Source organism: Eumetopias jubatus, unplaced genomic scaffold (assembly GCF_037043125.1).
Source record: "Eumetopias jubatus isolate StellerSeaLion01/CBP00866 unplaced genomic scaffold, mEumJub1_p1.0 scaffold_7, whole genome shotgun sequence".
Lineage (NCBI taxonomy): Eukaryota > Metazoa > Chordata > Mammalia > Carnivora > Otariidae > Eumetopias > Eumetopias jubatus.
Window position 1 is genome coordinate 101,004,495 of NW_028274813.1, and position 25,164 is coordinate 101,029,658.

Genomic DNA, 25,164 nt, shown 5'->3' on the forward strand with positions numbered 1-25,164 from the left:
ATTTCTTCTTCTCAGGGTACTTTGAACATAACTTGCTCTTTCTTGATGAAGTGTCATTATAAAGCTTGTTTTAAAACGTATTAGTAACTTACCAGAAAAGTACAAAATTATCCTATATGCTGTTAATGACTTTAAGGCCTTCTAAGATTTATAGGACATTTTGCCCCCAAACTAAATGCCCCAGTCTTTTGTCCTTCTTATAGTTATTTTCCCCTTTATCAGTTGCTGTCTTTCCATTTGTAGTCATATGCTAGATCTTATGAGGCCCTCCTTTTAGTTGTAATTAATATTTCAACTTGGAATTAGTTATGTTCTTGGAACGTAACCAGAGAGCCAAACTTGTCAGAGGACCTGTGTAAAAACCAGTTATAACTAGGATGTATTGGGTCCAAAGGGATTTCCTCTGAGTCAAGTGCATGAGCTGTAGTGCTTGAACTTTGGGACTCTGTTTTGGCAGCCCACAGGCCTATTTGCTTACTTCCTAAATTCTCACATGGTTCCTGATAGGAGAGGTTGCAAGAAGACAGATCCACCATAGGTGAAATGCTGCTGTAGCAGAGAGGCAAAAAAGGTAATCGAAAGAGCACACTCTTTCACGTACCTAGACCAAGTGTGGTGCACAGTCTGGCAATCACCTCTCTGTTATTTCCATTACAGCTTGATAATTACTGAAAGCACATTCAGTTTGAGAAAGTTCCTTGATCTCTTCCCCATGACTCAAGTAGCTATGTTTTAAAATGGCAAATCAACTTAATATTACTTAATCAAAGTGAATTTTGTGCTCAAAAAAAAAAAAATCTTAAGCCAAATACCTATACTTTATAAATTTTGGCCAATTTTTTTTCCTTTTATTACAGATAGTCAAAGGTTACTACGGTTGTTTTTTCTTAAGGAAGCAATTTAAGTTATAACAAGAAGTCTGTGAATGATTTGAATTTGTGGTTTTAGTTCATTTTTGGACCACGTCAACCAATCATGTGTAATCCATATCTGGCAAAACAAAAAGTTTATCAGAGCGACTCTTGCTTTTGTTCCCTACGAGACTGTATTAAATTTAGATCTCTCTAGAGATTCTGACTCACTTCTTAAGGAGATACAGGTTGAAAATGATCATACCACCACAAAATGCAGTCTGGTTATATATTAAAATGTATGTCACTTCAAAAACACTGAGTGACAAAACTGCTTTTGTAAAAATTTTTTTCCTCTTCTTTTTATTTTTGTTTTCAAGAGTGGTTTCCGAAACAGTCAAATTCATGTGACATAATCAGGGTCAGCTTGCCCCAGTCACACCCTTAATATTTCATTAACACAGGAACTGAGCTGCCATTCCATCTTTGTTATGTTTATGCTTAATATGTGTGTTCAAGTGCTTACCCTCCCTCTAATGTGGCTGCTTGGGCAATTTGTCCATCTGCCCTTAGCAGCAGCTGCTAATATTTAACTATAATCTTAGGCTACATTTTCCCCCCTATTTAAAAGTTACACAGGCTTATTGAACAGAATTTAGAAAATACAGAAAAGTATAAAGAAAACATGTATTCACAGTCTTCATTCCTAGAGCTAGGCAAGGCTTTAAAAAATGTACCCACTTGTATATACACATCTTCACACCCACGAGCACACACATATATTGGTAGTGATGTTTTATAAGTGTTTCTATACCTGGAAGTTTTAATTTGTATTTTTAAAATACAGAAAATGCAAGTTAATTATAAATAATTGAAACCTAATGATAATTGTGATGAGAAGAAAGTAATGAAGACAGTTTAAAACTCTAAGTTTGTAACGAATATAAGAATTTCACCCAGGGGCGCCTGGGTGGCTCAGTTGTTAAGCATCTACCTTTGGCTCAGGTCCTGATCCCAAGGTCCTAGGATCGAGCCCCACATTGGGCTCCCTGCTCGGCGGGAGGTCTGCTTCTCCCTCTCCCACTCCCCCTGCTTGTGTTCCCCTCTCTCTGTGTATCTCTCTGTCAAATAAATAAAATCTTAAAAAAAAAAAAAAAGAATTTCATGGGTGGCTCAGTTGGTTAAGCGACTGCCTTCGGCTCAGGTCATGATCCTGGAGTCCCGGGATCGAGTCCCACATCAGGCTCCCTACTCAGCAGGGAGTCTGCTTCTCCCTCTGACCCTCTTCCCTCTCGTGCTCTCTATCTCTCATTCTCTCTCTCTCAAATAAATAAATAAAATCTTAAAGAAAAAAAAAAAGAATTTCACCCAGTGTTGCAGATTCAGGAAAACTTGAGGAAGATGCTTTAACCACAAGATGGCTCCCAAGGGTTTGGACCCCGTTCCATGATATTAACAGATTCTCAGTTGCAAAATACCAACACATTTAGAAAAGGGTCAGGGAAAACAGGAGAAAAGTAAATGCCAACCCAAAACTATATCCATATACGCTAAAATTCTCCCAAAGTGAACAGAGTCAGCCTACCAAAGCAAAACCAAGAGGAGGTGAATGTTCAAATATGCAGACAAAAATCCATTACTGGAACAAACCACAAATATCTGCTTAGCACCTACTATGTGCAAGATTCTGACTATGTAAATACCAGTGGTACCAGACAACTGCCCCGCCTTGTATGCTTCTTTGCCTAACTAGATCCATCTGCAGCTTTCTGCATGGAACTCCACTTCTCACAGATTGGCTCAAGTGACATTTATCCAAATGGATAGCAGATATTAAACAGGCTTCTGAGTTAGAAGGTGTCTCACTTCACTCCAAAATAAAGTCTACCCTGCAAGTTTGATCAAGGAAGTGTCATGAGATTTTAGCCCTTATGTATATTTGCAATAATTGTAGTGGTCAAGAACACTAAGATTCTAGTTCTGCCACTTACACAGATCTTAGGGAAATGTCCTTGAGCCTCAGTTTCTTCATTTGTAGTATGAGAATCTTACCACTCACTTCACCTCACTGTGTTCTAAAAAGAAAATGAGATAGTACAGTGTTTGGGGGATAGGGGCTCTCAGTAAATGGTAGCTCTTATTGTACACTGCAAAGAGTCTATTAGGAAACTGGCTCCCCAGACATCCAAATCATGGCTTTTCCCATATGGTCACATCACAGACACTGTTTATCTGTGGACCCAGGTTCTAGTTCACTGCGGTTCATCCTTAGCAGTCATCGGGAAATTTATGACAATGTGATAAGTACACACACAGGTAACAATGGCCCTGAGTACCAGCAAACACGGCACTCAGGATCGGCTAGAACACTCATGGTCTTCCACGGGCCTGGACCCAGCTCTCACTCTGTCCCTCACAGGCAGCCTTCCACACACCTCCTAACTTGAGCATGCTTGTCACCACACTCTTCTTTCCTTCAGCCTGTGAATTATATGTCCAGACAATGAACCTACTGTCTGAGAGATACACATGCTCGCATATGCATGCTTACAGCACGGCTCTGGAGACAGGGTTGAAGGGCTCTGTGGCTGGATACCTCAATTCAAATCTCAGTTCACATCACTGTGTGACCTTGTACTAGCCACTTCAACCTCTCTGATCTGATGCCTTGTTCCCTCATCTAGAAAAGGGGCACAGGAACAGTTCCTACTTAGCTATTGAAAGTTAAATATGATCATGCATGTTGACTGCTTAGCCCAGTGTCTGGCATACAGAAAAGATTCAATAAATGTCGGCTTGCGTTGTCACTATTGCGGACTTTCTCCTAATCTGGTGTTCTTCCCATCTGGCTCACCAATTAAGACCTGCTTTTGGAGCTGTTCTTTTTGGTTTTTTGTTTTTCTTGTAGTGATGATATTTTGTAATCAATCAACCACACTCTCTCATCCAGTTACTTTTACCTTCACTTCTGAGACAGCTGGCCAGGATCAGGGGTACAAACAAGGACTGCAGAATACTGCTTTCCTGTGTCCGAAGCCTCCTGTGGGCTATTATCAATCTGACCCTTTGGTCTCTTTGTGACAATCCTCGAGCCAAAAATGATGGGGCCAGCGAAAGCAAATCATCTTTGACTTGTTAAACTTTTAACAAGTTCATTGTTCAAATATATCTGGGGGATGGAGAATCAGAGAGAATTCTAATTCAAACTATTTTCTCAATATAAATAATTCTAAGAAAATTAGGAGAGCAAAAAACATAGATAAATAACTCGATGCCCTAATACACGAGTTAAAATCCTATAACCAGGGCAATAATAGTATCATTATATTACACCCCCCCCTCCCGCCCCGATTTGGGGCTTTTAAATTCAATGCCACAACCAACAGCTTACAAACTCCTATGGGCAAGCAGTGACCTCCCTGTGAGCTTGGTGAATATTATCTATTGTGTTCTATCAGTATCTCAGCAAAAAGGCAGTGATCCTGAAACCTCAGTCTCTGCATTCGCCCATCAGAGCTCTGAGGAAGAACACTGCCTTCTTTTCATGTGGGGTGATTTCAAGGGACAATAGGGGATTAACAGAAGACAACACAAACAGACTTAGATAAAATTGGTGCATTCCTAAGAATTCTTCCATTAAGGTAAATCCCACAGATACAACACTGACTTTTCTTCCTTTTTTATTTATCTGTTTTTATTTTTAGTCTAAATTTTAAAGGAGCTGTTTCTTGTAACCAGAGGCTCAAGTACTGTTGCTGTTCAAACAGGATTGGTTTCAGGTGTAGTGGAGGTCGCAAAAATAATTCTGCAAAGTCAACTCACAGTGTTCATGTTATATGTAATCTATTTTTATGTATTTATTAGCAGAAGCATTTGGAATACCTCACTGCTAAATAATGAGATAAACTGCATTTGTCCAATATATTCCCATTTATATCACATTTATATTTGGCCTTGAGCCTAAACCTATGTTATTCAACAACCTACTCTATCTCATTCATAATGGATTTTCTCTAAATGGATGTTTCATGTTAAAATTAGTGATAAAGGTAGTTTTTTAATGGGATAGGTGGCAAGCCACAGCAACTTCTGAAAGCATAACCTAATGGGAATAACTTATTAGCTATATCACCCACACAGAACCAGGATTATAAAATAAAACTAAATTTGGCTCAAACATATATATATGTTTTTTAAATTAGCTAATTATGATGTGACCTGAATTGAAAAAGTCAACACATCCCCTTGAACAACCGTTCAAACACTTAAGAAGAATGGATTGTCCTTGAACTCAGGCCAGGTATTTGATGGATTAATAAATATCACTTGCCTCCTGGCTTGAAAACTGAAGTTAATTCTGATACAAGTTTCTTGCCCACCTACCCCTTGATGTTGGTAAATTGTTTCGTAAGCATTTGGATAATAGGATGCAAAGTTAATAACAGAGGTCTATAATTAACATACACTCATATGTGTACTCTAAAAATAGGGTACCAAGGAAAGTCTTCTTATTAGGCAATGTGATCAAGAATTAATTGGTTAATGTCTATATAGTCCAACTACACATAAATAAAATGTATGATTATTATAATTATGGAGAGCACAGTTCAAAATCCACTTCAAGTTCAAAGAAATACTGATTTATACATCTAAGTATAGACGCAAATATTTAACTGTTTAAAGATACTTATTTTAATGCTATTCCAAAACTTAATAAGTATTACTCATCTCTCAAGTTTTACTTTTTCCCTCTTAATAAAGGGTGTGAGATGATATGAAAAACCACATAATTCCACTACTGCCATAAATAACATTATTTTAATGTTATTTTAATTTGGGGGACAATTTGGTCATAGGAAGGGAAGAGAGAAAAACCTGGTGAGAGAAACTGTCATGTTAATGACAGTGCATGCTGGTGGATGATTAAGGAGAAGGTGATTTAAACTTACTAAACGCTCGGTTTACATGGAGGAGAGAACAATAAATAGAGTTGGGTTCCTAGCCTCCAAATCTTATACATTATTTGAGGTGAGCAGGTGATTAGATGAACGTGTGGTAAGTTGTAAAAAGTATAATAACATAGCAAATCAGACTTTTTGAGAGAATTCAGAAAGACCATTTGTTATCTGATCTGGGCCATGAAGAATGACTATCACATTTCAGTAGGCAGCGGAAAGGAAGTTGGGAAGGGAAGGAGAGAAAGCCAAGCAGAGGTCCTAGTATGCGCATGCACGGTTTGTTCAAAGAGAGGTACACTGTGTCTCAAAAGAAGGGTGGGCAGGAGCCAATGGATGGAAAGTGGGTAGCTAGGTTGGTGAGTCCCAGTCGTAAAGGGTCTTGAATACTCCGCTAAGGAGTTTAGACTTATTTTCCAAGTCACTTAAAGTTTTTGGAACAGGGGAACCTACTCAGACCCATGTAGGTATTAGACCAGAGATTTTTGTCCCATCTGCCCAATATTCAACCACACAAAACTTATGAGTTTTAAAATTTGTTTCTAATAATTGATAACCAGGGACTTATGTTAAAATTCAGACTTCCAGATTCTCTTGAAAAATCAAAAGACCTGGCAACGGTGGACCAGTTATTCTAAATGGTGACAGTTGGTCAGAGCCAAGGGAGGTGGCTCATTCCAGATGGCACACGTGCTGTCCAGTGGTCCAGGTGCGTCTTCTATCTGCCACACTCACATCACCTGCCTAGCAACACTAAGCATTTAGGTTTGTGCCTTCTCTTTTAAAGCGATGTCTTCTTTCACCAGAGAGTCTTTCTACCACTGCAAGCAGCATAAATTAACTTAAATGAATTAATTTATATTGATTCTCTCTGGCTTTTTTTTTGTTGTTGTTAATGCATTACTCCCCCACCTTTATTTGTCTCTCATGTCAATGAGGTTTCCCACTTATTCCTTCATTTAAAGAAGAAAGTTAGTACTTTTAAATATAATGTCCTTAGGTTGAAAATGCAGGTGTTATGTGTGAAGGGCCCGTGATGAACATGAGGGAAAGAACATATTCTATGGCAGGATTCCTCAGCCTCAGCACTACTGATATTTGAGGCTGGATAATTCTTTATTTGGGGCAGCTGTCCTGGGCACTACATAGGATGTTTAGCAGTATCCCTTGCCACTACCCACCAGATATTAGTAGCACTCTCCAGTTGTGATAACCACAAATGTCTCCAAATATTGACAAATGTCCCCTGGGGGTCAACTGTCCCCAGTTAAAAACCATTGCTCTATAGGGAGGAGGGTGTCCAGGAAAATAAGCACTGGGCAGGAGAGCAGTGCTCTGCCAGAAAATGGACAGGATGATGCTTTATGTCTCCTGCTGTTACTTCTACCCTGTGCACCTTTCTACTGTGCCAAAGACAAAGGCTGTCCCAACCAAGGGGAGATGGCACAGCAGGGCAGCCTCAGCTAGTGATGCCAAATAGTTCCCAAAGGCCTTCCTACCTGTGAGAACCTTCAAACATACCCACAAGGCGGGAGAGCAGCCAAGGCTCCTCGTTCTAATGCTCTCTCTTACTCATGTATGTACAGAAGATGGCATCTTGGATGATCTACTCTCAAGACCCAAACTTCCCCATTTGTACACCTTGGCCAAGTGTAGTGTCAGAATGCCTCTGAAGACAGAAGAAGCCATTTCTCCCCCACCAGGCAGCGGTGAGGTCCGGGCTGGGTGTCACTGGGAGAGCAGGACTTGCTGCTACTAACACCTGCTGGTTGGAGGCAGGCCAGGCCCACATCTCAGAATCCCTCAGACCACGTTCCTGGGCTTCCCCGTCCACCAGCAACACAGCATCTGAGCTCACACATCTGAGAGTTTCTTTCATGTTTCCTGTAATGAAATTGATCTTGAATCTAAGCATTATTATTGTTAGGTTAGCAAACCATCAGTACAATCTTGTATGTTTTCCTAGTATAACTGGCGGGGGGGTGGGGGGGCAGGGGATGAGTGGGCAGTTGCTGAATGACAAAGCCAGGAAGTAGGTAAAAGTTGACTGGAGAGTTTTATATTTGTTTCATATGGATTTCGGGTTGGGTTGGTTTTGAGCTAAGAAAAAAAATATAAAGATTATGGCATTTCCTGGAGTGTAAAATAGATAGGCTGATGATCTGACTTACAAAATCATATTTTTGTGGTTAATGCCTTTTCACACTTCTTTTTTCTGGCACATAGTATCTAATCATTTCTCTGCGGTGAGAGTATTGTATATAGAAAATTGGTTGAATTAAAATAATCAACAAAATTGGCTTGTTCATTTTCCATCCCTTCTCAAAAGAAGCCAAAGGCTCCATTTTACAGTAAAAAATTCAAGTCTTCTGAATGATGCTTAGCAAATATGTAGTAGATGCTCAGTGTGGTTTAGCTAATGACAACATGATTTGTGCCATCACGATAATTTGGGGGAAGGGTGGTGGTTAAAAGTGAAAACAGGACAACAGCAAAGAGAAAATGACAATCAGTCGCCTCACTAACTAAATAACGAGTAAATGAAATAGCAACACAGAGACTGTGTTTCTAGTAAGGACAGCTCGAAAGGGTGAGCCGGCTTGAACAGGGGGAGCATGAACAATGCTCGGGTCCAAGGGGGACAGACACAAGGAGGGTTTGAGTAAGTTAAACCTACTGGCGACAAAGAAGGAGCAAAGAGCAGGGCTGGGCAGCTGAAGCATCCTTTTATTCACAAATCAATGGACGTTATTCAAGCCAATATGGTTTGATTTAGCAGATATTAAGCGCAACTACAGAGATGCAAATACGTCAGCGAAAGGAGAGCAAGACAAACAGGAGAAAACCACACGGGCTATAAAAAGAAGATGAGAACAGAGACTGACATTTAAAGACCAGACGGAAAGGACAGGAACGACTAGAGAAAAGTAAGAGGATGTGTGCATGACCCCCTTAGACCAGGGCGTCAAGGGGACAGATCCAATGATCCCTCTGCTTATTAAGTCTCAGAGAAAAAAGAGGAGAATTGATCAAAGACCATGGGTCATGTAAATTCAAGCACAGGCATTTAGCAAATATTTGTTGGATAACTAAATACACATGGAAAAGTTCCTTTCTGGGGTTGGCAATAACTTAAGATTTTTACACGATACCATATTAAGTTTTTGTGCTTTGGAGATGCTAAAAATCAGGAACAGCTTTAATGATGATTTCAAAACAGCATTCCATTTAGATAAATTTCTGTGAGCCTCATTTTGTACCCCTGACGCTTGGTCCTGTCATAGATTCAATGAGGGGGTCATGCTATCATAGCGAGAGCACTGGACTGAGAGTCAAGAGACCAGGGTCCTGAAATTGGCTTTGCTGTGAAGGGTGGGATGCCAGGCCAGCCACTTAACCTTTCTGAGTTTCTCTTTCCTCTGCAGTAACAGGAGTAGCCTGGACTAGATAATTCTCAGGACCCTCTGACGATTCCGTGCATGCAATGAAGAACATTATCATGTTAATCACGGATTTTGCTCTGTGTCTCTATCCTGCCTTGTATGCCCAGAGTTGAATGGCAGATAAAAGTTCTTTTTTTTTTCCCTCCTCTCTCCTCATTTTGCCTGCTAGTGGCTTGTCAACAGTACTTTATATAATCAATTCTGGAAATGTTTACCTATCTGTATTATCTGAGGGTTGTTATTTACTGTTCCTGCTATTTTTTTTCCTTGGGGTGGGCGTGGGGGGGGCGCGGAATTTCGATGTGTCTCTCACAGGGAGACCACAGCAAACAACAAGGATAGATATTCACAATACTCAGCATGAAGGGACACCGTTCTGCGGGCTTCTCTGACACAGTTTGAATTCCTGGTGATGGTATATTTGAAGTGGTTTCCTGTGTTTTTCTGTGCTTCTAAAGCTGACATTAAAGCTCGGGTGCATGTGGTCCTTTGTGCTGCCACTCTTGGCTGGAATTTTTTTTGCCTTTTCTATGAAAATACAAATAATTATGCAATCGAACCTTTTGATAAAAATGTATGGCCTTGTTACTAAAGAGTGAAACAGGCCTCACGCATCACTTACAGCCCTTTTGGATGTAATGATATCACATGTAAGCTCTCTGTGGCCCTGAGATGGGGCACGAGCAGTGAAACAACTGTGGCAAAGGAGTAAGAGACTCTGATTCTAGTTCTTAACCTGCCACCAATTTATCCCGGGCATGGCATTTCATCTCCCAACTACCTAATTTGTGAAGTAAACATTCTGGACAAGTTGGCCTCCAAAGTTGCTTACAGGTCTAACATTCTACAAAATGCCCACCAGCTAAGGGACTGATGTTTTTAGCTACATCACCTTCCACAATCAAAATTCTGCTCTCCACTAGGGAGTTATCAAAATTCACTCATCAGAACACCGTGCCAAGACATAGATTGACCTCACCACTATTCTGTTACCTCATTAAAAAGTAATCATCCATGCAGAAGTGCGGGTGTAAGGGTGATTTATATAAACAAAACAACATCCTGACTTAACATACCAGAGCATTCTGCAGAGATCCTAAACCCCAGCACTCTGAGATGGGGAGAGAGAGGCCTGATGTCTCAGTTCCATGCATGAGACTCCATAGGTCTGCAGAAAAGACATTGGGTAGGGGCGTCTGGGTGGCGCGGTCGGTTAAGCGTCCGACTCTTGATTTTGGCTCAGGTCATGATCTCAGGGTGGTGAGATGGAGCCCCATGATGGGTTATCCCTCTTCTTCTGCCCCTCCCCCCATTAGACACTGGGTATACCCCTCCTCAATATCCACGATTTGAATTTCGGGGCCTTAAAACAACACAGCAAAGCTGAGTAGCTTTAGTTGTAGAAAGCCACTCAATAAATGGGGATAAAGTGGATTCGTTCATTGGAGGCGATGTCCTGCATTCCACATGGCCAATATAGTGCAAGGAGGGAGGATGACTTGGAAATCTGTATGTCAAGGGGAAGAACCCCACGAGAGATCAGTCACAAAATGAGCACGATGCCTCACATCTGCATAGTCTTGCACAACTTTCCCAAACACTTGAATAATGTGGGCATATCCAACCACAAGAAATGCAGGGAGTCTAACTCTAGCGCTAACGAGCCCACTGCTATTACAGATAGCTAGACTGTCCTGCTTTTATCGTTGGTAGCCAGGCAAAAAGAGTGGCACTGAAGTCAGACTCCAGTCCACCACTTAAAAAAAAAAAAAACCTATGAATGCTACCAATAATAAAATGACATTACGAAGCACTACTGATGGGCCAAACACCTCAAATGTATTATCTCATTTAATCCTCAGAATGCTCCACCAAGGGCGATGCCATCATTATCCTTGTCGGCAGATGAGAGGTGAGTCAGTTGAGCAACTGGGCTACAGTGGGGAAGGGAAATCCCCTCCCCTCTGGATCAGTCTGCCAAGCGCCAGTGTTTACCTTGAACACATGAAGGAGAAACAACCCGGAGAGGCACCTGGCAATGGTATTTACTTCTCCACGGTTTGGGCATAAGTCCTGACGAATGGTATTAAATGACCGAGCGTATCTTTAAATAAACGGGTGCTACAGCAACTCGAAGGCAAACAACAATCTTCAATGTAATAATTACACTAGCTGAGACACAAGCCTCGCCGAGAGTGTATTTTTATTTTAACAAGCTTGAGTAAGTGCACGAGTGTGGGCTGAGTTTTTTGCTCGACAGTCAACACTTGAAAGCTGGCTCCAACCTTTAATTTAAGCATTCGCTTGTAGCACCAACAGGGCGACAGGGTTTCTAGTATCAAAGACACACTCCTCCGTCCTTTCATGGCCCTACTTCTGTAAGCAGCGTGATCGAACCGCGGCACCACAGAAACTTGTTTTCCCTCCTCCTGGCAGTGCGGCGAGCCAAAACACCACCGCCTCATTCATCTGAGCGACATCATAATGAAGTCCCCGAATCAATTTATAACAAGCAAAGTGCAACAATCCATTGAAGGAGTCTTGTGGCGGGATGCCTTCCACAGAGCTCTCGAGAACACGCAAGAGGCGACGTGTCCGCACAGAAACCCAGAGCAGACCATGGGAGAGTCTTCGGCTGCATCCCAAAAGCTTCCCCCCGTGCCCCCATCCCCCAAAATGATTAAGGGGGAAAAGAAGATAGTGAGAACATGTGATTGCTCCTCATGATTCCACACGCCTTAAAAACGCTTGGCAGCCGCCTTCAGTGGCTTCCCACGGCTTCGGTATAAAGAACCTTGGAATGGCGGCCTGGGCCTTCGTGGTCTGAGGCACACTGGCCTCATCCAGCTGCCTGGTCTCCTGCAGTCCCTACAGGCCAGACGCACTACCTGCCATCCCCAGACTCACCGGACTCTCTGTCCGGCCACTGAGAATTTTTGCGAGCTCTGCTCTTGGTTGGGAATAGGTTCCTTCACTTCAAAGCCTAGCCAGGACTTTGCCTCCTTCTCCTCCACAGGTCTGAGGAGGGCTCCTCCTGTGGGCTCCCACTGCATCTCCCCCTGCTCTAATCCGGCGCAGTCACTGTGTTGTGATTTTATGTGCACCTCAGGTCCTCAAAGGCCTGTGAGCTCCTTGTAGGCGGGGAACACACCTTCCCCTCTCTCTGGTTCCAGCACTTGCTACCGTGCCTGGCACAAAGCAGATGCTCAATAAAATAAGTTTCTCTATTGCCTACTCTGACTGCACCAAAGTGTTCTGAAAGAGCCCCCAACCCCAGTTTGCATGATGACCCAATCTCAGAGTCTGGAACAGTGTATTTCTGTGAGAGTCCTATGGTGCTGTGATCTTGGGTCAGGAGAGCAAGGAGGTTAGAAACACAGCCTTGAAAGCCTGATGGGCTTGGCCTCCCTAAGCGCTCCTAGCTCTGTGATCCTGGGAAGGTGTTCGGTCTCTCTGAGTCTCAGCTCTGTAAAAAGGGGGATGAAAGTCTCACATGAGTATTCAGTGTGGTAATAAGGCATTTCACAGTGCTTGACACAGAGGAAGCACTTTAAACCTGGTAGGCTTAGGATACATGTATCACTGTTTACAGTGGCAAGGCTTGGATAATGCAGAATTCAAAGACTCCCACATTATATGAGGAGAAATATCGTCCAAGTACCCCTTCCACCAACCCCATCTGATCAGATCACATAACTCGTATCTTTGGGCACCAGTGAAGGCCATTATTCAGTGTCTACTATGTGCTAAGTACCTGTTATGACCGAGACACTTGTAGTAAGTACCTTCTATGTGTAACTCCCTACTTTCTAAAATCCCTATGAGGTCAATCTGATGACTGTTTTACAATTGAGGACACCGAGGTTTAGAGAGGTATGTGACTTGCCCGAGATCCTTCAGCTAGTATGTAGCATTTCTGGGACTGGAACCTTGTATTTGGAAAAATTTCCAAAACCATACATGTTCTTCCACGTATGCCAAATGTCCCACATTCCTTCCTATTCATTTCTGTCACGTCACCTGGAAGAGCCAGGAGAGAAGGGGATGAGGGAACAGAACACGGAGTTAGGAGAGAGGGAAGGGGAGGTGGCCTTGGAGCGGGGCACTACTCCCTCTTTCTGTGGAAGAAAGGTGATGACTCTAAGCCAGCAGAGTACAGAAAAGGGAGATGTTTGACTATGAAAACGCAGCCTGTTTGCCTGAGGCCATCCTTACGGAGGGCCAGAACCCTTAGCAGAGAGCTAAAAAGTGCACAGGAAGCATTAAATCTTAGAAGAACTTCATATTCCTATAACAGTATCCCCATGCCTTCTGATTCACTTTCTCCTCCTATCTTCCCCACATGTCTTTCAAGAGCCAATGTTGGAAGGAAGGGGAGGGGAGGGGAGGGGAGGGGAGGGAGGGGAGGGGAGGGGAGGGGAGGAAAGAATTGGGGAGGGAAAGAAAGAAGGAAGGAAGGGAAAGAGGAAGAAAGGGGGGGGAAGGAAGAATGGGAGAGAGGGAGGGAGGGAATGAAAGGAAAACATAAAGGGTGCTATCAGGCCTTCGTGATGGAGTTACAGCCTTGTATACACATTTGACATATATAAATGCTGTGAGTTCCCCTCCTGTAAAGTCAGATTCAATTTTATGTTTGTGAAGTGGTGGTACAAAGGAATTGAAAATAAACAAAATGTGTGTTAAAGGACAGTGAAAAATTCCAAAGCCTTGAGTCTAGAGAGTATTGTCAGTACTGTGAGTATATTATTTATATAACAAATGTCCTGGGAGGCCCTAGCCTTTTAGTAAGCTTTTTACTGAAGTGCAACATACCTCCAGAAACAGGCATCACAAATGGGAGCCTGATGAATTCTCACAGAGTGAGCCCTTTCAGACCAAGATAAAAATGCCTTTTGGTTTTTAAATCATCTCCTATGCCCGGGTCAAAACCACTGAATAATGCCAAACTTAATGTGTAAAACTAGTTATTTTAAGTTTGGGTGGCAGGAAAATGCTCGAAATTTAACAAAATGTACTGCCTCAAAAGAGTCGTTTTACTTAAAAGAGGATAATTATCTTGGGCATTGGGAGGAAGTTTTGTTTTCTTTTTCACCACTAGTGGGCATGTGGCTCTTTCTCCCACCCATTTTGCAAAGGTTAGAGCTTCGCCTTCTCAACAGCCCAAGGAGAGAGGATGCTGCCTTCATTGCCTTCCTCTCTGCTCCCAGCATTCCCCCACCTTACCATCGGGAGCTGCTCTGAAACTAGGCCACCTCACTTCCCTTAGCCCTCCTCATTTTGGGCAGATCCAGGAGGAAATGAGGGGCTGTTTCTCGTGGCCAGTCTAGATGTGCCCCACTGCACAACCTCCATTGACACAGTGAGTGTGTTTCAGCTTCTACCTTTAATTGGCGACTAAAACCATGCCAGGAGTGAGGTAGCCCCATACTCTGACGCTCATCGGGCTCTAGGGGCACCGAGTCCTGAGTTACAGGAGTCAGGAGCAATACCCTGGAAAAGCAGAATGTGCCAAAACGCATTTGCTCCCATTCAACTGACAGCCTGTTGATAGGAAACCAAATGGAACCAAGACCTGCGTGCCCCCTATTTGATAATAACAAAGAGGCCGATGGCCCAGCTCCATAGGACGATGTAAATGCCTATATGTTAGATGCCAATGAAGCGATTACAAAATTAACAACAAGTATTTGAGCACGGCTTTCTAACCGCACGTTATTCTTCACAAGAAACTTCAGGGGAGGCTGGACGTTCATACATTTAATTAGTCTAATGGAATGGATTCTGCCAAGCACATCTGAAGGTAGTCAAGGGCTCAGCCTTCCCGCCACGTCCTCAGTGCCAACAGACACCTGGGCAGAACTCTTCCCTCCTAGAGGAGGTCTGAGGGGGAACGCATGTGGACAGCAGGTGACAGGATCCTTCACTCGTGCGGTGGCGGGATCTGGGAGGGTTTTCTTTCCATCACTACACGCGGTAACGAAATTCCCCAAAGGGCCAGCATTCGTGGGAGTCTCACATCTCCCAGGATTTGGAATAGCTGTGGAAGTCACACTAATGTTACAACGTATTTTTTCCTCGGTATAAGGCCAGACTGAAAAGACAAATAGCAGTAATTTACTGCAGTTTTTGCTAATGTAGTTTGCAGATGATTAAAGATAAACGTTAAAGCCTCTGTAAACCACAATTTTATGCCAAATCTGTTGTATTAAAAAAGAAAACAAAAACTCTGAAAATGTAATATCAGCAATGATTCTAGTCTTCCATGGCCATTAAAGGGAAAGACATTATAAAGAAAATAGAGATTAGAAAATTTGTTTGAATTCATGTTTGAAAGTGCTTTTTTTGTTTAATATATAATTCATGGCTTATCTGTTGAATTTATCTAAATTTAAAGCCCTTTCCATTGTTAGCGTGCGCTTTGTCACAAAATTTTCCATCTCCTAGGGTAAACTGTACCGCAGTGATTCTCAAACTTTTTTTTTTTTAAAGATTTTATTTATTAATTGGACAGAGAGAGACACAGCGAGAGAGGGAACACAGGCAGGGGGAGTGGGAGAGGGAGAAGCAGGCTTCCCACTGAGCAGGGAGCCCGATGCGAGGCTCCATCCCAGGACCCTAGGACCATGACCTGAGCCAAAGGCAGACGCCTAATGACTGAGCCACCCAGGCGCCCAACTTGTTTTTTTTTTTTTTAAGAGAGAGAGTGTGCACGTGTTGGGGGGAGGCAGATGGAGAGGGAGAGAGAAAATCTTAAGTAGGCTCCACACCCAGCACGGAGCCCCACACAGGGCTCTGTCTCACAACCCTGAAATCATGACCTGAACCAAAATCAAGAGTCAGATGCTTAACCGACAAAGCCACTCGAGCATCCCCCCCACTTCTTTTTTGGTTCTCCAACTTTTTGGTATCTGGCGTCTAGATCCCTTTATGTATTTAAAAGTCCCAAAGAGCTTTTGTTTATGTGGGTAACGCATCAATAATGACCGTATAAGAAATTAAAACTGAGAAAATGTAAAAATATTTACTTATAGTTAATTTAAATAGTAATAAATTCATTACAGATTAACACAAAGTATTTTTATGATAAATATATTTTCCCAAAAGTGCCATTCTTTTTACAGTTTTGCACATCTCTTTACTCTCTAGCTTAACAGGAGACAGGTGGACTCATATCGCCTTCTGCATTCTGTCTGTTGTGTTCTTTTGGTTGAAGTACATGAAGAAAATCTGGCCTCACACAGATTCGTAGCTGGAGGAGGGTTATTTTATAGCCTTATCAGATAATTCTGGATAGCCTTCCTTGATATTACACCAAAACTCCCCGAGTGGTGGTTTCTTAAAGGTTAGTTGGAATATGAAACCTGAAACCCTCTCGTTATTTTTTTACTCTGTTAAATTCAAATAAATTGGTATATTTTGTACTTTGGGAAAAGTTTTCAATTAGCAATAATTGCGCCTCGGATAAACCTCTTTGGCTATGATACTACCACGGGGCAAAGCTTACTTTGTACTTTGAGTGAATCTTCTACCCATGCATTGGTCACTTGGAAACTATTAGTTCACGGAGTTATGTAGTTCTTCCAGATGTGGCCATATTTCATTACCAAATGAGATTATATCAAGCAATCACATTTATTCATATCACCACCTACATCATCAGGAAGTCTTTAAATATTGAGAAGCAGCCACATGCATGGTGCTGGATACAAGTATTCCAAAATTCTATTTGCCTAAAAGCTTGAGTTTATTGGCAATAAATACTGCCAGCTATTTTTCTTGAAGTGACGGGCTCACGTCGTTCATTTTTGAGAAAATATATGACCTATACCTAAGTCTGAACAGCTAGAGTCAGTCGTTTTAGTAAGTAAAATGGCATTCCATTCAAAAAGCAGCTAGTTCAGCTATTAACTCTAACAACGGCCCAGTTCTTTCCCCCTCTGCCCCCCCAGACAAACATCCTCCTTCAGTATCTAGCAGAAGCGCTTTATGTGTACTTCCCATTTTGTCATAAAGAATATCAAAAAGATTTGTACTCAGGGTTGAAATTTAATACACTTAAAAATCTTTACTGCTTCATCAAGGACATTCTCAAATGAACCTGGCAATGTTTTGTTAACAGCAAGTCCACAGTAATAACAAATATGATGATGACTCGTACAGGTTGGTGTCCCTGCCTTGATTCCTGCAAAGGTGCCGGTTTTAGCCCCCAAGGCTTTGGCACTATTCATGCCAAATGGTCGGTACAGTGAAAAGGGCAAATAATATCTCAGTATTATACAGATTGTTTTTTATCTCTTGGAACCCCTCAAAGGGCCTCGGGGTCCCCGGGGTGCCTGGATCCCATGCTGAGGACCACTGCCACAGAGGGTACTAACAGTACAAATCCACTCTAATCTGCTCAGTGCTTATGTCCTTGTGGGCTTCACATAAAGAAGATTTAAAAGGTTTATTTCTGTCTCCACCCTCCTGCCCTCCCTGCTTAAAAAAAAAATTCCATTGTGGCAATTCAACATAAATTGTGTGTATAGAACAAAGAAATTGCAGTACTCTTGATTTCATCAGCATTTTCCTCCCTAACAAAGAAAGCTGCTCCAACAAGCTATTGGGAAAACTATCGTGAGTTACAGGAAATATGTCCTGCTCAGTCCCCCCTCTATCCCATGTAACACCCAACCCTCCCCAACCTATCACTTCAGGGGTATTTCGGATGAGCTCTTAGTAGTGTCCTCAGAAATAATTGGGTGTCCTAATTCAGCCACATGCAAATTAATGCTCCCCTAAAGAGGCCTTATTATAATTTCCAACCCTTGATGTCTACATAATCCCCTATAGTTCTTTAACTTTTTGCTTTCTAACTTCTGTTTACCGATGCACTACTTTTGTCAGCTCAGTATAGCATCAATTAGTAACACAGTTGTGTTTACTAGGTCTCCCCAGAGCCTTGAGAGAACTGCTTTGTATTTATTAATGACTACACAGAGCGCTACTATTTTTCAATAGCATTTAAAAATGAGTAAATTACTGAAGATGAACTATAAAAGAACTTCATATTTCAAAGGCAAGCAAAAAAAAGGCACATTATTTCAAATCACCCATAATACTTGCATGGTTAATTTTATTTTCAATTTAATATTAAGGGGGGAGTCATATCTAGACTCTTCTTCCTGTTCTACTTTTTGGCATTTTTCATTCTGGAGTAGAAGTCATTTGATTTATAGAACTGAGGTACAGATCTGGTGATTAATTAAGAGCCGGTTTAACAGGTCCAAATTTCATTATCACACACACCTATTAAGTAATGCACACCTGATTCAGCAGAAATCCACCCACAAGGTTAATTTAAAAAAATTAAAAAGCAAACAAGAGAGAGAGAAAGGCATAATTCCACAAACTTAGGTCCAGTTTAATGTTCTCAAGCATAATTCTAAACCACCGACTTGAAATGCATCCAATTTGTACTCTCTTATTTTGTGAATAATTGCCTGTATTCTATAAGGTGAATTCAGAGCTGCCCATACTGCTACAGAATTCGTTACTTAAGGAAATCAGAGATCAATCTCCTGTGCGATGAATCTTTCCTACCCAAACTTAAAGTGATGGGGAGCAATTATGACACTCGTTTGCCCTGCTTTTTTTATATTCCTGGTCACTTATGAAATGAAGATGCTGATCTGCAAAAATCACTTTGCATTCGTGAAAGGAGCTATGGGAGCTCCCCCTGAGCATCTGGCTATGAGGCAGAAACATACCTCAGTGCACTTCCTTTGTCTTGCACTTCATCTTTGATGTGCAAGTCACTGGTGGAGTAAGCTGTGATCACTTTGATGTTGAACTTCTAGACTTTATTGTTACTAGCATGCCTACAAGGAGAGCTGTCAGTCATTTCTTACATCTGAACAACCATGTTTCTTTACGGCACCCCTTTTTACAAGCATCAGTCCTTAAATACATGTTTTCACATTCCTGCTGATTACCACACTATCTTTGTTGGGGGAGGGCTGTGCTCAAATAGAACTACGGCACCCACATTTTCTGTAAACACCCTGAGGCGTCATCAGATGGCTGGTAACCAACCTTCTTCAACAAGAGAAGCCTGAGCACAAAACATATTTCTAGCAAATGAAAACATTCTGAAAACGCTCAAGCCATCTTAACAAGTCAAAATGAGTAGTTTAGCCAATATTTCCCCTAAGCAGCCATTGAAATCACAGAGAAACTTCCAAGCCACGTTAAAAGGGATTCTGAATGCAATAGCAGCAGGAGGCTCAGAAAGTCGGCCAAAACTTCGAGACATCTTAACTCATCTTAAACAACTTTGTTTCTCTGCAATGGTGGAAACAAAACACTTCTGTTCTACATGATTTTGCTTGTGACAGAAATACTGATGTGAAATAGACTTCTGCCAGACCAATTATTTTATTAAACCATTTTCAGAAGCTGCTTGCTGTTGCAGATGCAATGTAAGTTAGAAGATGATTTTTCATAATTTAACGTCTGAGGCAAACATATGGCTTTGTATACAACGTGTGTACAGTTCCTTAAATAAATACACACAAAATAGGCAACATGCGCATCTTTAAAATTCTCTGTTGAAAAAGACACGGCTCTAATTTCATTTACCAGCTCCCATCAGATTTACTTTTCAAGCTCCTTTATCACTTCTGGAACTGCTGAATATTATCAAACCCCACTGGGACATTCCACACAAAAAGGAAATAAAGTTAAGGTGCTTACATCACACCAGCCCAGTTTATAATGAACTGCTACCTTTCTGAATAAATGTTTCAATGAAATCCAAGTTCTTAGATATACTGGATGATCTCTAATGAGGAAGTACAATGACTTTATTTTTCATGACAGAGCTGAGTTCTGTTATTTTCCTTTTGTAAGCTGGCAACATAGGAGATACTGTTTCTGCTTGCTAATAAGCTGCAAACAATATATTAGGAGAGACTCAATTTTGTTGGGTTTCTGGCCTGGAATACTTGGTAAGGAATACAATTACCGTGGTATGCAATGGTTAAGATGATTCCAGGGTTTCCATCTTTACGCAACCTCCCTGCCCCTAACCCCCTTGGTTTTAACTCAACCATCAAAAATGGAAAAGGCTTTGGGATAGAATTTGATAAATAAGGGATTTCTGTAATATACCAGAACTAAATCTGGGCATATTTATTACTAATATTAATGAAAGCTGGCTTGTTCTTAAATTTATTTAAATCATTGGCTAGAAGTAGTCACCTTTTTCTACCTTAAATTTTCACTTTTGAAATGAATGGATTAGCTGATTAAGGCACCTACAGCAATTAAGGGTTGAGACAGGGAATAAGGAAACTAGAAGGCATTCATCTGTTTCCTCCAAGTCTTGAACAAGAAACCAGATTATCTTTCTGTTTGAATAAACATTTCATATTGGGAGATCTGGAAAAGACCTTGATGGCTATCAAGTCTCTCGAACTTAACAAATGGGGGAAGCAAGCAACTGAGGTAACCTGACAATTATTTGAGTAGTAGATCTGAGAGGAGAACCCACATCTTTCCCGCCCCCCAACATGAAGCGGAGTGGTTTCCACCATCCAATGCTGTTTCCCTGCACTGGGGACCAATGACTCATGTGTAAAGTCAGAGTGTTCAACTTCAGGGGTTTCTCAATCCGAATCAGACGGGCAGCTTAAAATATTAACAATACTTGAGTCCCACCTCAAACCAATAAAACGAGAGCCTCTAGGAGTGCAGGCTGGGCTTGAGTATCTTTAAAAAGCTCTCTAGACAGTCCAAAGTGCAGACAAGGTTGAGAACTAAGGGACCAGATGACCTCTATGCACCCTCCTGAGTCTACAGCCGAACATTCACTATCAGTTGGAAAAAAATTATTGGACTGTGTTCCCTGACATTCATCCAGGCCATACACATTTCTAAGCCATCACACTGTTTGCCTGTTAGCCTAGCTGTTGTCACTACCTGTTCTTATCCAGTTCATTTATGTGTTTACTTAGGTATTATCTAGCTCTTCCCACCAGAATGTATACTCACCAAGGCCAGAGACAAAGCCCACTGTGTTCACTGCGGCTTCTACAATCCACAGCATCATACCTGCCACAATAATGGGATATCGCACCACCATTTTCCAAAGAATGAGGGGTCTGGAGTTGTGGTGTGGAAGGGGGTGGGCTGCCTTCTGCATCAACCAGAGCGGTTCTGCTTTTCTCAGTTTCACCAGACTAGAATTGGAGCTGTGTGAAGGCAGTGCTGTGCCTGCCTCATTTATACTCAGCTACCTCCAGTGACTGGAAGTGGGCAGACCTGAAAGGTGCGCAGGGCCTGAGAAATACTTGTAAATAGGAAGCACTGATGAGACTGCGGGGGGCTAGAACCTTTACTTTGTTGCTGACAAAAGCAACATAGAAAAGACATCACTGTTTTCACTGGAGTTGGTCTTGACTCCTATGGCACAATCCCCAGCCTACCCCCCACTGAGTGGTCAAAATGATGGCAAGAGCCAGCCCCCGGGGCTCACTAAATGCCAGAAGGCCAGAGCTCCCCAGGAAGATTGATGCAGAAAAGGCAGTGTTTGGACAGTATCACTGGCACCTCCCACACCAAAGTCTCAGGGTGTTCTGCCTGTTTGGGCCATTTGGGGTAACAGATTTGGAGTATGCCCGCTTCCTTCCACACGCTAGTAGAGAAAGACCAAAATAATCCGATTATGTCAAGTGTATTAATAACATCCAAGTAATGGCAGAAATTGCTCCTGTTGGGCATCTCTTCCAGCCTGAAAGGAGATTCCGTGGACTGAAGGAAAGCTCATGCTTATCCTAATACCATTTACCTTTCTGAGCTCCCCTCTCCACACCAAAGACCAGAGCAATGCTTCCCAAACTTGCCAGATCCTCAGTCACCAGAAGAGCTTCGACAAATTCAAGTTCCTTGGTCTCACCCCAGACTATCGGAAGCAGGGTCCACGCAGGTGGTGATGGAGAATGAGAGTTCACTTTTTAAATGCTTCCCAGTTGACTGTGAAGATCAGTGATATCTGGGAACTGCCGAAGGGCTACAGGATCCTAGCTCTGGAAGGTGAGGGTGAGGTTTCACAAAGCGAGAGGACCAGTTGAATCGGGAGGCTGAGGACCACCTGAATCGAAAACACCTGAGACACTTTTAAACACATGCCTTCCCGGGCCACGAGGACCAATGGCTCTCTCTGGCTGGGACCTACGAATCTCCCTTTTGAACAGACTCTCTGTGTTATGAGTTGTACTCTCAAGTTTCAGAACCCCTACTTGAGGCAGGATTTTAGAACTAAACTCTGGCTTATTTGGAAGGAAATCCTGTTCGCACTTAAGTATAACGATTGGCTTTATCCAATTACAGTACCATTTCATTGTGTGTGTCGCAAATTCTCCTTTATTTTATTTTTTTTAAAGATTTACTTATTTATTCATTTATTTGAGAGAGAGAATGAGAGAGAGAGCGAGCATGATGGCATGTCGCTCACAGAAGCTGCAAACCTGTAAGAGCAACGGTCTTAAAGCAGCCGCCGTCTCTGGCTAAGTGTGGCTGCCAATCTCTCAGTGCGTTTTTTAGACGCTAATTCACAGCTTAAGAGACACAACTGGGAGGAAGGTGTCTCAGCTCTATAACAGCACACAGGTGGCCCCTGTATAACCTAGCACACAGGAGGCACTAAATAAGAATTTGCTAAAACAAATTTATTTATTTATGCCGTGTTCTGCACAAGATCTGACATAAAATAAACAAATAAAAGAAGGGGGGGAACCCCAGCAACTGAAAAATGAAAATAACGTTCTACGAAAAAGAGAATATTTGTCATGTGGTGAAAGAATCACACTCCTGGGTAGCATCGTTTAAAAAACGGTTTGCTTCAATAACTGATCTGAAACTTAACCACAAGTCTTCACTTCTGAACCACTATCTTATTTCTATGATGGAAAAGTTTAAACAGCAGGTTCTCCTTGCTTTCTCCCCCCCCTCCTTGTTTTTCACACAAAGATGCAATTTCACCTTCCCAGTAGGAACAAGGGAGCCCGTCATACTTTAAAATCTCAGTGATTACCCGTCATTATTATTATCCTGGTTATTCCAACTTGGCTCCGAAGCCTTGACTTCTTGAGCAATGCAAAATTCACGTAAACCTGTATTCTCATTCTTCTGCAAGGCCTCATTTCCTTAAATGATATTAAAAGATCAATACTTATTTCTCTGATTCCAACACAACAATTAGATTGTTTTATGATTGTTTCACACTTGATATGCCACCGAAATTTGAGCCTGCAATTCACTCGTATTATCTATTTATCCTAAAAATTACAGAAATGTATTCTTATTTCTATTTTGTGCAGTGTTTTTTAAAGCATAAACTCCATATGATGTTCTAAAAATCTATGTAACATATATGCTATATTTTGGGCAAATTGCTTACACTGAAATGAACCAAATGATCTAACCACAGTCTTCATGTAACAGGTGGTTAATAATTTTGCATCCATGTTTAAAATTATTTTATTGCCAAAAAAGCTACAATAGTTTATTTCTTTCTAAATATTTGATCTTTTTTGGAAAAAAAAATAGCTCTAGATTTAAAAAGGGAAAATGCAGATCAAAATGATAATCTCTTTTTAAATTTTATTTGAGGGTCGGGGAATAAAATCAAGGTTGAAACTAAAAATTACAAGGATTACCATAAAGGTCATATTAATTGTTTACTCACAAACCAAATCTCATTTACATCCTAGAATTTAATATGGAGCCAAACAGAATTTTGTAATTCAGCTTTAAAACTTCCCTTACTATCATCCAGGGAAACTTCTGAAATTCATTATCTCCACCACAGTTACATTTCTAATAACCATTTAAAACGATGCACTACACTTTGGAATCTGATGAAGAATGCCCCACAGCAAATGAAAAAATAATTTCAACCTTTGACCCCCTCCACTAGCCTGATGGGAAATTCACTGGCACCATTACGGCTTTCGGCTTTCCGCGAATAAGTAACCACTAGAGGGCAGCCTTATCTCAGAACTGACACCACTTTGGAGGAAAACACCTCATAAATGCTTCTCATGTTCCATTAATTATTTTTAGAATATCTTTGATTTTCCTAGATATTTAATAGCCAACTTCAGTTCACCTAAAAGCATTTATAAGTAGGTCAAAAGTCCACTTTCACAAATTATGATGATATCACACAGACCGGTCATGCGATGGCCTAAAGATAGAGCCTAACCTATGTGTCTTTTAAAAATTTAAAACAAGATTTTAAAATCTTTACTCTTTACTATGTGGCAGGTTAAGTGCTGAGTCAATCATACCACAGCTAGTACAGGGGTTCCACTTTTGGCAACAAAATTTCCAGAGTTTCTAGACAAACTTAAGTATGCGTAAGTATGCGTGAAGAAGAAAGAAACCGACCAAGATTGCGGGAAGACTGACCAGATCGAGTGCAGTGGAGGGGGAACAGCAAAGATTAAGGTCAGAGATGTGTGTGTTTCATACTATGAGTCTTCAAATAGCTGACAATCTTTCACTTGAAAGATGGATTAAATATGTCTACACAGCCCCAAAAGAAAGGAACAGAATCGAGGGATTAAAAATACAAAGAAGAGATTTATGCTTGATATAAGAAGAATTTTCTAATTCGAGATGTTATAAGCTATCTCAAACAATAATGAGTTTCCCATCGTAAAAGGTGTTCAAATATTGGGGTGCCTGGGTGGCTCAGTCCTTAAGCGTCTGCCTTCGGCTCAGGTCATGATCCCAGGGTCCTGGGATCGAGCCCCGCATCGGGCTCCCTGCTCAACGGGAAGCCTGCTTCTCCCTCTCCCACTCCCCCTGCCTGTGTTCCCTCTCTCGCTGTGTCTCTCTCTGTCAAATAAATAAATAAAATCTTTAAAA

General features: G+C 41.6%; 1 protein-coding gene and 1 pseudogene across 2 annotated transcripts in view; both read right to left on the minus strand.

Moving 5' to 3' along the window:
* RORA (RAR related orphan receptor A) overlaps positions 1-25,164 on the minus strand; it is a 331,244-nt gene that overhangs the window by 63,948 nt on the left and 242,132 nt on the right. The gene's annotated exons all lie outside the window — the stretch shown is intronic.
* On the minus strand, positions 16,632-16,750 carry LOC114206589 (U4 spliceosomal RNA; annotated as a pseudogene).